This window comes from Cyprinus carpio, chromosome A18, assembly GCF_018340385.1.
Source record: "Cyprinus carpio isolate SPL01 chromosome A18, ASM1834038v1, whole genome shotgun sequence".
In the NCBI taxonomy this organism is placed as follows: Eukaryota; Metazoa; Chordata; class Actinopteri; order Cypriniformes; family Cyprinidae; genus Cyprinus; species Cyprinus carpio.
This window is the reverse complement of record NC_056589.1, coordinates 7,125,105-7,139,929: the sequence shown is the minus strand read 5'-3', so window position 1 is coordinate 7,139,929 and position 14,825 is coordinate 7,125,105. Positions and strand designations below refer to the sequence as shown.

The following is a 14,825-nucleotide window of genomic DNA, read 5'->3' as shown; positions in this document are numbered from 1 at the left end:
TTTAGTCTACGAAAACTGATGACATTTTAGTCGTTTTAGTCGACAAAAACTGATGACATTTTAGTCTAGTTTTAGTCGAAGAAAACTGATGACATTTAGTCTAGTTTTAGTCAATGAAAACTGATGACATTTAGTCTAGTTTTAGTCGACGAAAACTGATGACATTTTTTTAGTAATGCCATTCTATTTAACACAGTCAATATAATAAAAGTACCTAGTAGTATAGACGAAAACCAACATTTTCTTTTAGCCAAACCCATTTCAAACAAGGTTATCTTATTATATTATTGTTACCTTATAGACTCAAGAATACATCCATTCCAGACACGGAAGATGCTCTGATTTGAATTTACAACATTTATTTTACCAACCAAACATGTTAGAAGTACACACACATAAATTTAAATAAAAAATAAATGAAAAACAATAAATAAATCACGGTGTAAATGCAAATTTTTCTCCCAAAGACGAAACCCGGCTGGCCGGCCATCGGTCCCTTTCTCTGTGTCAAGACTGATTTATACTCGACACGTCCGCAATTTCTCTTGGGTGAGCGCGGAAAATATGACGTCATCACGGTGTTGCCTTGCCGGAAGTTTGCTTTGAGTGCACGCTAACAAATTTCTTGTGGCGGAGTGATTTGGAGACATTTCGGAGCCACTCAGGTAGACCTGTTTGCCTCTCCAGAGACCTCTCACTGCCAGATGTTCTACTCCCTGACCGAGGGAACACTCGGCACGGATGCACTGGCCGCGGGGTCTGCGCAAGTATGCATTTCCCCCAGTGAGCATTCTCGCACGGTCAGGAAGGACAAGGAGCAGGTCTTGCTTATGGTGCTGTTATGGCCTGAACATATGCTATGCATCTGTGAACTGTTTTTACTGTATGTGTTTTTTTTTCTCTGCTCATGTGGGTAGACCTGTTTGTGTTCCAGATAGGTGTGGCCTCTGCTAACCAGCTGGAGATGGTGATTGGTCCTACTATGAGCCTGAGCCAGATATATGGACCGCCCCAAACACTTGTCTAGTGCCTTTGAGCCTCGTTGATACAGTACTGTTGGGTTTTGTAGCATTCTGATGGACTAGTTTCTGCTATTGTTTGTATCTTCGTCGTCGTTTGGGTTATGAGTCTCGTACCAGAGAGAGATATTCTGTGTAGTGACTATGTTGAGTGTCTGCCATTTTAAGATCAAATACTGAATCTCCTGTTTCTTTGAACATTGCCTGTTTTGACTACAATTTGGATTCTGATTCTGCTTTGTGTACGCCCTGAAACTTTGTAAATAACTTTGTAAATATTCTTGTAAATACTAGTTTGCCATACTAAGGAACATAGGGGGTTAGACGCCATTTTATTTATATGTATCTTTTTTTCACTTTGTTTATGGTTGAGGGAGGTAGGTAAGTTGATTTGTATTTTGTTTTCTTTATTTCCATTTGAGGTTATTTAGTTTCAAAGAAAAGTTTGTTTTGTTTATTGTTTTGGCCTTGTCTGCCCCTGAAAAAATTCCCTTTGAAAGAAAATAAAAATTGTTCATTTGGCATCTCTCTGGTGTGATCTCAGTTCAATCAACCCTGAGTAGATTGACTCTGAGTTTATAGCGTGCACCACGACTATGAAAATCCATGATCAATGGAGCTCCGAAATTATGATTCACCATGGCAACAGCTCCCGCCAAAAAAAAGACTTCTGCACACCATGAAATACATAACTTTATTTCTAAATCAATGTTATCAGAGGTGAAAACTGGCAGAAAGGTAATTTATTGAACTAATATTAATTTTCATGGTTTCCCACAGGCAAAAAAAAAGGAAAAAAATATGGCAGCAGTTAAAAAAGTAAACATAAAAACAATTCAATCAGGTAAAGCTTCAAGCGTGAAATGGGTGTAAACTTTACAAATATTTGACATTCAGTAAATATCAGTCAGTGTATATCTATTTCAATGTGCAGCAGCTTTTTCCACATAGTCTAATGCTTTTTCACATAATTAAATGTTGCCGACTATGGCAAAAGCCCGGTCTCACCTTAAACATAAACCTGATCTGGGAACCTTTAACAGTCTCTGATTTGAGGACCCTAAACATCTCGCAGATATGTTAACAGACACAAGTTCAGATAAATAAGACTGTGCCAGACCGTTTAAGACCTTAAAAACAAAGAGTAAAATCTTAAACTCTACTCTAAAATGAACCGGCAACCAACACAGAGAGAATAAGATGGTAGGGATGTGTTCAAATTTACTAGTGCCAGTAAGGAGTTTAGCAGCTGCATTTTGTACTAATTGCATTCAGTTCATTTATGAATGACCAATAACTATATAGATTGAATTGCAGTAGTCCAGACTAGTGTTGTTTTTGGCGGCCTGTTTTAATTTTAGTTTTAGTTTAGTCTTTGTGGGAAGCCGTCATTTTAGTTTTTATTAGTTTTAGTCATGTTAATACTCTTTTTAGTCTAGTCTAGTTTTAGTCGACGAAAACTGATGACATTTTAGTCTAGTTTTAGCCGACGAAAACTGATGACATTTTAGTCTAGTTTTAGCCAACGAAAACTGATGACATTTTAGTTTAGTTTTAGTCGATGAAAACTGATGACATTTAGTCTAGTTTTAGTCGACGAAAACTGATGACATTTTTTTAGTAATGCCATTCTATTTAACACAGTCAATATAATAAAAGTACCTAGTAGTATAGACGAAAACCAACATTTTCTTTTAGCCAAACCCATTTCAAACAAGGTTATCTTATTATATTATTGTTACCTTATAGACTCAAGAATACATCCATTCCAGACACGGAAGACTCTCTGATTTGAATTTACAACATTTATTTTACCAGCCAAACATGTTAGAAGTACACACACACAAATTTAAATAAAATAAATAAAAACAATAAATAATAAAAAAAAAAAATGCTAATTTTCCTCCCAAAGACGAAACCCGGCTGGCCGGCCATCGGTCCCTTTCTCTGTGTCAAGACTGATTTATACTCGACGCGTCCGCAATTTCTCTTGGGTGAGCGCGGAAAATATGACATCATCACGGTGTTGCCTTGCCGGAAGTTTGCTTTGAGTGCACGCTAACTAATTTCTTGTGGCGGAGTGCACGGCATTTTTTGTAACTTTCCGCATAACTCCACATCCGAATATGCACGAGTTCAGGGTGATTCTAGCCGAACATGCACGTCTGTGTTGGCGTTTGTGTGAAACAGAAGCAGTTTAATATGAAGTTCAAACTCCATAAGGTGAAGGGGATTTTTTTTTTTTTTTTTTGCATAGTTTGTCCAAGGCTTCTTATTTGAAGTATGTTTTATTTTTATAGTATAAAATAGAATTAGAATTCATTTAGATATTAATTATACACTATTTGCTTAAAGTTGTCTTGTGTTTGATGCGAAATACAGCCAAAAGTTTAAGATTGTTTTAAGTTTGTACATAAAGAAATTATTAATTCATCAACTCATTCATCACAAGACTTGTACTGGCAAATGACTTCTCACTGGTGATTCCCATTGGTGTTAGAGGACAATTACTCCTCGTAGCTCCCCTGTCGTTTCAAAGAATAGTACAACAGCGAAGTATAAAAGCCTCGTCCGTTTGGGAAGGTGCGCTCACCGTCAGCGGAGCCAGGCAAAAGTATAAATCCCACTCAACTTTTTTGTTGTCATCTTCTTAATAATGCCGCGAGGACGTGACGTAGGTTGCGTCTGCGCAGTGCGACCTGATGCAGCCCTGAAGTGAGACGCAGGAAACAGAAATACTGCAAAATAATAATAATAACGCAGAGTCAAAGACAATACCCAGGTTTTTGACAGATGGTTTTACATTATCAGCTAAGCTGCCTAACACTTGATTTAAGCTGCCAGAAAAAGCTAATGTTCCAAACACAATTGCCTCAGTCTTACTCTCGTTTAAGTTCTACATTTTTTTGGACATCCAAGCCTTAATATCTGACAAACAGGCAGTTAGGGCAGACAAACAAGCATTGTAATTTTGCTTGATGGGCACATATATTTGAGTCTTCTGCATAAAAAATAATAAAATACTCTGTGTTTTCTAAAAACTGAGCCCAAAGGGAGCATATATAAAGAAAACAAAATGGGAGCAAGAATAGATCCTTGGGGAACCCCACAGGTCAGAGGCGCCTTGGAGGATAAACATTAATTTATATAAACAGAAAAGGTTCTATTATTCAAATACGTAAGAGTTGAACCAGTTCAGTGCATGACCTCTAATACCTGCAGTTCCCAGAATCAACAGATAATAAAATATCATTTGACACTCTTAAGAGAGCAGACTCTGTACTGTGATGTTTCCTAAAACCTGAAAAGATTGAAAACTCCAGTGTGTAATCAATGCATCCAACTAGACTGGAAATCTGGAAATGCTAAAGGAAATTCTAATTATTGTGTTACTTAGAAGTTGTACCAAGATGTTATTAAGTGAACGCCATTTTCTAAAAAATGGTACCATTCAAATAAATATGCACATGGATATGGCAAAATAATTAAATTAAATTAAATTATACCCAAAGAAAAAAATAAAATAATAAATTTAATTAAATTAATTTATTATACCCCCCAAAAAAAGATTAAATATTGTATACAAAACATGCTTTCTGGAATACACTCCAGGAAACCACAAGTTGCGAACAAGGAACATGAGCATCTACAGGGAACACAATGACTGACCACAAGCACTGAAACACAGGGGTATATATACATAGGGAAATTAGTTAACAAGGGGGGGAGGAGACAATGAAACACAATGGCAACACATATAGGGTAACTAGGAGGTGAGCAGAGAAACAATAGGAATGGAAAACATTTCAGCTTAAAAGCCCTTCAACACAACACTGGGATCATGACAGTAGGTGTTCTTACAGATATTATATATGTTAATTTGGGAATGAAGGAGTTTAATACAAAACACAAATTTCTCAAGTTTCGTTTTATTCAATTGCAAAAGGAGAAAAAAAAAATAAGTGAGACAATCCTCTTTGGGGACATTGTCTCATTATTATAAGTGACCTGTCAACTACTTTTAACCATATTTTGGATAGTTGCTGTAAAATTCTGTTTAAAACACCCACACACACAAACGCTGTCTAAAGCCTTATTGGCATGGGATTAGTATTATCTGGGGACCTTGTGTGATTTTGAAATTACACCCCCAATCTGAACCCCCTGACATCTGAATTTTGTGTGGTGCATTCACACGGGATAAGTGAAGCATGTAATTTTACTCAAATTTACTGACATATCTCCCAGATACCCGGATGTCAAGGCTTTGAGAGTCCCGTTCTTTGGTCCGGTTAGATTGTTTTAAAAAAAAAAGAAACTAATATATTCTCCTGCGCTGTGTCATTTACATTTCACCAGGTTAAAATAATATCTCAAGCTTTATGCTTGATTTATTTGTAACACAGGGCTATTTTGGGGATTTCCGCCTGGCATTTTTCCTACCCAAATTCAAAAGCTTCCCATACCCACATGCAGAGGTGTACATACAAAAGTTTGGTATCATTTTACAGGAAATCCTTTGAAATTACATAAAACACTGTTGAAATTGATAAAAATGGTTTTATATGTTGTCTGTGTTATAATAAATGGAAAAAAAGAAAGGCGCTTTTTGATTTTTTTTTATAAACTGAAGTTTGAAATTGTATAGCTCAGGTTCTGAGAGGTCCAGCATCCTGCAAACAACTGTATTTGTTTCCAGCACATGTCAGCTAATAGAGGAAAAAGGAAATTTGTTTCTATCATAATCTATGCAAAAGTTATTCTATTCCATCTAAAGGGAGGAATAATACCCTTTTCGTATACATTTTCCGCCTACCCACATTTGAAGTCTATTCATACCCACATACAATAGAATAAATGCAATATCTTTATATCCTTTTACAGAAAACCCTTTGAAGTGACATAAAAAGCTGCTGTTTGTGACAAATAGTATTATTTATGTTGTTTCCCATATGATGAACCACCTCAATACAATGTGCTTTTTTTGTGTGTGTGTTTTCAGAACAGACTTTGAAAGAGGATAAGTCACACTGCAAACTAGCAAACTGCTTTAAATTATTAAATATATCTGGTCTATCACAATCTAAAATAGAATCCACAATCTCCAGCTTCATATCATTTCATTTATGTCCATTCTGCATTGGTGTAATGATTGGGAGATCTTACCTGTCTCAATCATCTGTAATATTTCATATTCCAGCCTCCCTTCTGTTGTTTTGACGCATTATCAGCGCTTATCCGCTGCCCGAAGCTTGTACACGACCTTCGGAACGTCAACAAACGAATATATGTTCATCCACACAGTACTGTAATAATCCATGTGTATTTACTGTACTTTCACTGAGATGCCTCATGTACTGTACTTTCCTGTCAATAAACAGTTGCTAGCGGAGGTTACACGCTTCAAAATAAAGAGTCAAATATATAAAAGTAACTAACACGCGTATAGCCTCACCAGATGCGCGTCCTGTCCTCTCCACGGCGACGGTGGTCATCCATAACTTGTAGTATGATTATTATACATTTGATAATCACCGCGACGCGAGTTATTCCGCGTGTGATCTTTGTTTACGGACACTTCAGAACTCAATATCCCATCAGCCAGCGCTTCACCGGCTGAGGAGGATGTGGTCATCACTGTCCACTCCATCCCCTCGCTGTTGACGCAGAGGTGTCAAATTCAGCAGCTCTGAGTGGAGCACACAGCTCAGACTGACAGCTGAAGGGACAAATAGTGGTTCACAAAAGAGATCCGATCGATATATCAGAAGAAAGCCGCTTAGGCTTGTCTTATGATATGAAGAGCGCTTCTGTCTCAAAAAGTCCGTCATGTGGATGTTTGAGCGCGTCTGGACATAAACGCTTTATATCTCACCAATGGAAGCACGCAGAAACGTAAAAAAATGGTCTTGTTTGAAAGAAGAGATTCTAATCTAAAAGATTATATCGAGTATATAGGTATGTGTGGCTGTTTGCGGCTGACTGAAGCGGTGCTAAAATGGATAAATAATAATTTGCAATGAGGTGAGAAATTTTACATCGCGATTCTGTTGAAGATCATTCGATCTGTGATTGTCACACAATAAAATGATCTACATCGTCAGATTCCTGAGAATGAGAGCTTTCTTATGATATATGACTTGACTGTTTTTTGAAAAATATTTTAAATACACATTCTTATGAAAAATATTCCTAATCGTTAGACGGAAATTGTGTGTGGGGGGGAAATATATTTCTTAGCTTAATTTTACTACTTTATGAATCATAAAACCCCAATTAATGGTATTCTTTGTAAAGAAAACACTCTAAACTTTCAAATGAACCCATATATGGGCTGATACCATATAAGGAAGGCTTTGCAAATGAAACACGAACATTTTGCATGCTATTTTTGGACCCGGTACCGGGTCCGCAGAGTTTAAGAGGTTAAGATCACATACAACATCCACAACTAATACAAATAAAAACACAAAACTATACAACAAAAAGAAAGACAAAATAAAAATTCATAAAAATTTTAATATTAAAATAAAATGCAAAAAAATCCAATAAATACAAAAAAATATAAACAATAACTAAATTTCAAAAGCTGAATTTTTATATTATTAGGCGCCAAGCACTGAAGGTGCGATGGCACCTATTGTATCCGTTAGGATTCTCCTTCTTCTTCTTCTTACTTACAAAGATCTTACTGCGATGTGTGCTGGGACTTTCAGCTGCTTTTCCATTTCAACCAAAAGCTGCCAGTCCTGTGCTGTATGAAGAAGGCCTGCTGGAGCTTTGTGCTACAGTGTTGGCTGCTCTCCTTCTTTCACAAATCATATTTCCTCCCTAGCTCCGTGATGGTGCCTACTGCTTGCAAAAGCCAATGATATACTCTCCGCTATTACCTTTAGAACCAGATCATGCTGCCAGCCTTAGTGGCCATCCCCAAGAGCCTTTGGACAGCAGCTCATGATGTGTTCTAGTGACAATTTTCCATTGCAGAGGGAGCAGGAAGGAGTATCGGCCTTGCCCCATAGCTGGAGGTTCGCTGGACTTGGTAAGACATCATAAACAGCTTGGATTAAGAATTTCATGCATTGTGTTGCTACTTGCCATATGTCAGACCATGTGAGCCTATATTCCATTGCACCTTCCCATCTCATGCTTCTTGTTGCCCCATGCCTGCCACCCTGCTCATGTGAATTTCCTACACTTTCCGAGACCATGAACTCCTCTGTGATGCTGTTGAAAAGGAGCTGCAGGGTTTTATTCTTCCCATACTATGCTGTGGTACTCAAGCTGTGAGGAAGACTGAGCCATCTACAGAGATAGCTGCTAACTTTCCTCTCCATTAGCTCAACTGATGTAATCGGCACTTCATATACCAGCAGGGGCCATATAATCTTTGACAGGATGTCATGCTGGTATATCCACCATTTTAACCTTTCCATCCAGATTAGATGTATCAACCAGAAGTGACTCTCAACCTGAAGTTGTTATAGTAGTCCAGGATGAGGTGATGGTATGGACCCATATGCACTGGCCAAGTCAAACCACAGCACAACCAGGTCTGCTCTGTTCTCCTGTGCTTCTCTGATCAGCTGGGTGATTACTCCAGTGTCCCTGCAGTTCCTTCTTTCTGCAATGATGTACCGATGTAATCATTCTTAAGCAGAAAGTCAGTCATCCGCCTGGCCACAACACTGAAGAAGATTTTGCCCTCAACACTGAGCAACGAGATGGACCTAAATTGCTCAATGTTTGTGGAATGTTCTTCCTTAGGTATCCATACACCTTCAGCATATCTCCACTGGCTTGCAATAATTCCCTGCTCCATATCTTCCACAATAGTTTCCAGAGCAATCGCAGCAGTTCTGGGCAGCCCTTATAAACCTTACAGGGCGCTCTACTTGGTCCTGGGGCTGAACTGGTTCTCACTGCCCTCACCGGCTCCTGGATTTCTTTCCAGCTTGGCTTACTCATAATGAAGTCAACATTTGGGGTTTGTGGCTCAAGAAAGGCTTTTGCTGTACCAGGTCCAGCTCCAGCTCCCTATTGGGATCATGCAAGGTGTCACAAAGGAAGTGGTCTACTTCCTCCTTGGAGCATGTGAGATGTCCACTGTATTTGCTTCCAAGCAGCTCTTTTGTGATGCCAAAGGCGTTGGCAATAAATTTCACCTGGCTCTCTCCCTTCCCCATCTCCTGTCCCACTATACTCTTTCCAAGGTCAGGAGCTTATTTCTAATGATGTTGCGGACATCAATAAGTAGTGGCTTGTCCTCCTCCTCTCCAGTATTGTAATGCTTTTTGAGTGTGCCGAGCTCCTGACACATATGATGAATTCTCTCTGCTCTCAGGTTCTTGATTTATGGAGTCTTGATGATTTCCTCATCTTCTTGACTGAACCGTTCAGCTCCGTAATTTACAATGACTGTAGTCAGCGCTTGAAGGCAACTGTCAGCATCACTTTTCCATATGTTTGATGTTATCCGGGTAACATCTTCTCCAAACTGCTGCCACTCCCTCTTCTTGCTGACTGTTGGCCATTTCACTTGTACTTTTTGGTTTACTCTGTCTAGGACTAGAGCTTCTGGTGCCTGGAATTTCATGGCACTGTGGGGTGATTCCAGGCCGGGCTCCTCCTGAGTCCCACCAGAGTCAAACCTTCTGCATTGCACTATTTGCTCCTTCCTCAGGCATTTCATCCTATTCTGATGTATCTTTAGACCACACAGGGTTTTACAGACCTAGCCGCAGATGCATCCCAAACTCGTAGTCTGAATTCCATTTGCATTTATCATTACTGGATGGTCTATCTTTATAGGGTGCTCATCCCCCCACCCTCGGGCTCCCCTGAGGGTATTCAATAGATTGTGTGTCTGTAGTTTAAAGGGGTCATATAATAATACATTTTCCTTTCTCTTTGGAGTGTTACAAGCTCTTGTGCATAAAGAAGATCTTCTTGAGACTAAAGTCTCAAATCCAAAGAGATATTCTTTATAAAAGTTAATACTCGTCCATGCCCCCCAAAACGGCTCGTTCTAACACGCCCCCACATCTCTACATCAGTATGTGGGAAGATTTGCATAACGGCACCCAGATGTTCACGCAAAGAAAGAAGGCGTACCTTTTATTCTCATTGTAGTATTGTTGTTGCTGCCGCCGCCATGTTGTATAGATGGTGTGTGTTTCTCTGTGAAAGCGAAACTACTTTGTTTGGCCTTCCAGAAGAGGATGATATCTGCCTCGTCATGCCTGGAGCTGATCCGTGCTGGTCACTGAGGAAATACATCAACTTTGCACAGTGGATCGCCGAATCGGCTTTCACCGTGGACGAAGCGGAGTCCAGCCCGGAGTCTTCATATGTGGTGGCCGCAAGCGCAAGGTACGTTCCTTGTAAAAATCGACGCGTTTCAGAAGGCGGGGCATAGAGGAGAAAAGATAATGTACAGTATGTGGAAAATAATGATTTTTGAACCTTAAACTACATAAACACATTTCATTACATAAAAATACACAAAATAACGTTCTTTTTAGCACCATCATATGACCCCTTTAATATGGGGTATTCCTCTCAAAAGATGCAATTTGGGATGCCAGCCCTCATTTCCCCAGTTGCTGTCTTTCTGTGCTGTCGACTGTCTTTCTATTAGTCACTGATCTCTTCTTGGTTGCCAGCCAGCCTGTTCCTGGCAGTCCCTGGCATAGCCAGATACAACAGGTGAAAAATACATCCTACGTATGCGCTGGGATGCATCATCAGTGGTGATTATTATTATTATTATTGGTATTCAGTTATTAATAAAGGTTATATTATCAATGTTGAAAACATTTATTTATTTATTTTTACTATTTATTATTTTGTGGAAACCATAATAATTTTCCCCCTTCAGGATTATTTGATAAATAGAAAGTATAGAAAATGCAATAAAATAGAATAACAAATCTTTAAAATAGTCTGGATTAATAGCAACTAAAAAAAAAACAGCTTTTTATCGCATGGATAAATATCATTTTAAAATATTTTGAAACAAAATATTTTAATTTTATTTTAATTGTAATAATATTTCACAATATTACTGCTTTTACTGTATTTTTGACAGTTCTGAGAGATAAAAATATGAAATAATATAGGCACAGGGGTTGGCCTCTGGCATGATATAGATTCTCGTCATAGGCGGAGTTTGGGGGGGAGCAGACGAGAGCCAATAATGATTTTGTCTGAGCTATGAATAAAATATAAAAAAAATAATAATTTATATTTTCTAATTTTATTTGTATTATCTTGTTATTTTAGTGGATAGAATAAGTAGCCTACCCTTTGGGCTAAATTAATTTCTATGACATTTAAGCCCCATCAGCGTGAGCCCCGACTGGTCATCATGATTCTTAACTTGTTGTGACAGGCTACATTATTTTCCTGCTTTAGCAAGTTACCTGAATAATGGAAATTAAATGTATATTTTAATAAACCAGGGTCTACTCTTATTTGTGTGCACTCTCAATATCAACAAAACGTTGTGCTTTTATAAAGTAAAGAAAATAAACATGATGCGCTTTCTGCTGTCTCATCTTGAACAGGAGCGCTTCACACAAAAAGAACCAAAACTCAGCGAATACATGCCTCACAGATCATATATATATATATATATATATATATATATATATATATATATATACTCTTTGTACAGCAGTTATTGTTCATTCTATATATATATATATACTCTTTGTACAGCAGTTATTGTTCATTCTAAATGTATTTTTAATGTAGAATATGTGTTACATAAATACATGAACTGAGGAACATATAAAAAAGTGCTCGTGGCTCATCTGCCAGTGGGTGCCATAGCCCTCCACGCATAAAAGTGAAACTCCACCTATGGTTCTCGTTGACCTTATGAACATGCATATGGAATGAGAATGATGTGAAATGCTGAAAGTGAATGATGCAAACTCTGGAGACTAAGATTCAGAGGCTTATCAGTCTTTAGCCTCTAGCATTAGAGATGCCAGCTCCATAACCTTGGCCTGTATCACTGGGCAGTGTGAAGCATAGGGCACATCACACTGTGCCTAAAGCCTTGTATCATTTTCAGACATTCATTCCATGATTTCTTTTCCTTTCTACCCTTGTCGTGCCTTCTGGCATAACTTAAAATGTCTGACACAGAGATGAGCCAAAGGAGCATTCATGCTATTATGATTGTTTCCCCTCTCTCCTTTTTCAAACCAGCTGGCCCAGGGGAGGCTCTGCTGACCTATACCCAATTGACCGGTGACCCCTTTCATTTTCATGTTTAGCAATAACACAGTAAAATAATCCTAATCTTTGTAAATGTATTCAAGGCTAAGGTTCAGAAATGACTAGGATTCAAATGGCATGCAGCCTCCCAAAGCTATTCCCGGGTAATTATAGACTTGGATAGACTTTATATCAAATCCAAGTTAGTGACTTTGTTGATTCTCAGAGAAGCTATTTTTTCTTTCTCCCACATGCCTCACCTCACTGAGCTTAAGTTCACTCTTGTTGTTATTATTATTTTTATTATAAATTTCTTTTTTTTTTTTTTTTTTTTTTTTTTTTTAATAAGGGTTGTTTGCTAATGCGAGCATCACCATTGCTGTTGCTCATTACTTACTACAGAGACTTGAACAGACATCTAAACAGAAATATTAAACTTTGGATACTTTTTACAGTTTACACTATGTACCATCAATAACAGGAAAAATATGGCAACATGACAATATGGATACAAATGAAAGAACAAATAACACATACTGTATACAAAATAATAATAATAATAATATATTAGATAATAATATAGATAGATAGATAGATAGATAGATAGATAGATGGATGAATGGTATATAAACCTAGTAATGTGTGATGAATTTAGACAATTATTTAAAATATAATAGTAATTGTACTTTTATAACTTTTTACTTTCTATTTACATTATTATTACATTATTATTACATTATTGCATTATTTATTATTATTGCATAATAATAATAATAATAATAATAATAATTGAGCATTAAAATATATGACCAATTAACTTTTATTGTAACATATTGTAACATCTTTGTTTTTTTATTTTTTTTTTTTTTTTTTTTGTTAATAATTTTTAAAACCTATTTCAAAGAGGATCCATCTTATAACAACATTGAATTTAAATTAACTTATTATCACAGTATGCCTTAGTTTGGACTTTGTTTTCTGTTTCCATTGAGTTGGTTGTCATGTTTATTCATTTGATTATTTTCAGGTGTGTCTCATTATGTGTATTTAGTTCAGTTCTGTGTTGGTTCAGTTGTCCAGTGTTGTCAGTGTATGGTTATGCTTCTTCGTTTACCAGTGTATTTACTTATGGATTTATTAATGACTGTTTGAACCGTAATCTTCCTTATCGTGCATGGTTTACAACCATTTGTGACACTTATAACAATCATCACATAATTGTTTTAATAAATTCATTAAAATAATTATAATAAATGTCACATTTATTCAGTGTGATCTCCAAATGTTGCATTCATTGCAATCGTTATTTTTATGGTTTAAGCAGTTTTAAATAGTCTAAACAGTTGCCTATTAATCTGAAATATTAATATGCATAGATACTGTATAATGTGAAATAGTTCAGAAGTTGCATTTTTTTTATATATCAATAATTGGAAAAAGCAATGCATTATTTTTCACAGCACTACACTGTACATTATACTGTGTATTAGGTCTGGTAATAATAATAATAAAAAAATGTAGTGTGCATCTGTTATCAACAACATTTTAAAGCCTAAGTCAGCTGTGATTTTTCAGCAAGTTTAGGTCATTATTTCTGCAAGAGCTGATACTAATGCTACATCAGCTAAAACTGCATTTTTATACCTTCAACAAGGTACTTTGAATGGTACATTGTGACAAGCAAGCCAAGTATAACAAATAAGATTTATTACCAAATAAAGGTTTAATTTAGAAGATGTTTTAGCAACTTTCTGAGCATCCGGACAGGTTCTGCACCAGAAATATACATAGCGGATGCGAGAGACTGCCATATGCACATTTCTTGTTGTTCTCTTGCAGTGTCTCATTTGAGAGCATCTCAAATACCTCTAAAGCACAGCCCTTGGTTGTTGAATCAGGCAGATTTACATTTTTAATGATGCATTAATTAGAGAGAGGAGGATCTAATGACAAGGTATGTATTGTTCAGAGGAGAAATGGCTAGATAAAATGCTTGGTTGCTTTCCACTGCTTTTACAGTGTGTTTGTCATGTGTCAGTGTGTGTTCCTCAGTGAGCTCACAAAATGTCTCAACAGACTCTTCATCATTTATCTGAGGTCACTGTAACTCACTTCAAGGCTAACAACACTCATCCTGCTCTTTATACTCATGTACACTTTACCCAATAGGCTTCAAATTTGCATACTAACATCTGGTAAACATCTTAAAGACCTCATGAATTAAAAAATTTAGTTTTTTTTTTTTTTTGGCAGTGTTTAAACCATTCAGTACACATGCTCTCTCCTAGAGATGGTGCGCTCATGCACACTCAAATTGCACACACATAAGGCCGCCTCACATACAGCTAATGGAATCAGGCTTGGGCTGTTTGTTATATATTGTGCAATACTTGACCACCTGTAAAAATAAAAATGCACTGCATGAGCAAACATTTAGGTATATATTTAGATATATATTTTTGAAAAAAGTTAAAAAAAAAAAAAATACTGTCCCTCCACCCCTCAAATTAACCCAAAATTATCACTATAAATAATTCTACATGATAAAAAGAAGGATTTTTTATTTTTTTTTTAAAT

General features: G+C 36.9%; 1 long non-coding RNA gene across 1 annotated transcript; it reads right to left on the bottom strand.

Moving 5' to 3' along the window:
• Window positions 1-6,179: 6,179 nt before the first annotated feature.
• LOC109060157 lies at window positions 6,180-6,842 on the bottom strand. The gene is made up of 2 exons (XR_002012697.2): window positions 6,475-6,842; window positions 6,180-6,282 (listed from the first exon to the last, which is right to left on the bottom strand). It is a non-coding gene; the product is annotated as an uncharacterized LOC109060157 (long non-coding RNA).
• Window positions 6,843-14,825: the final 7,983 nt, after the last annotated feature.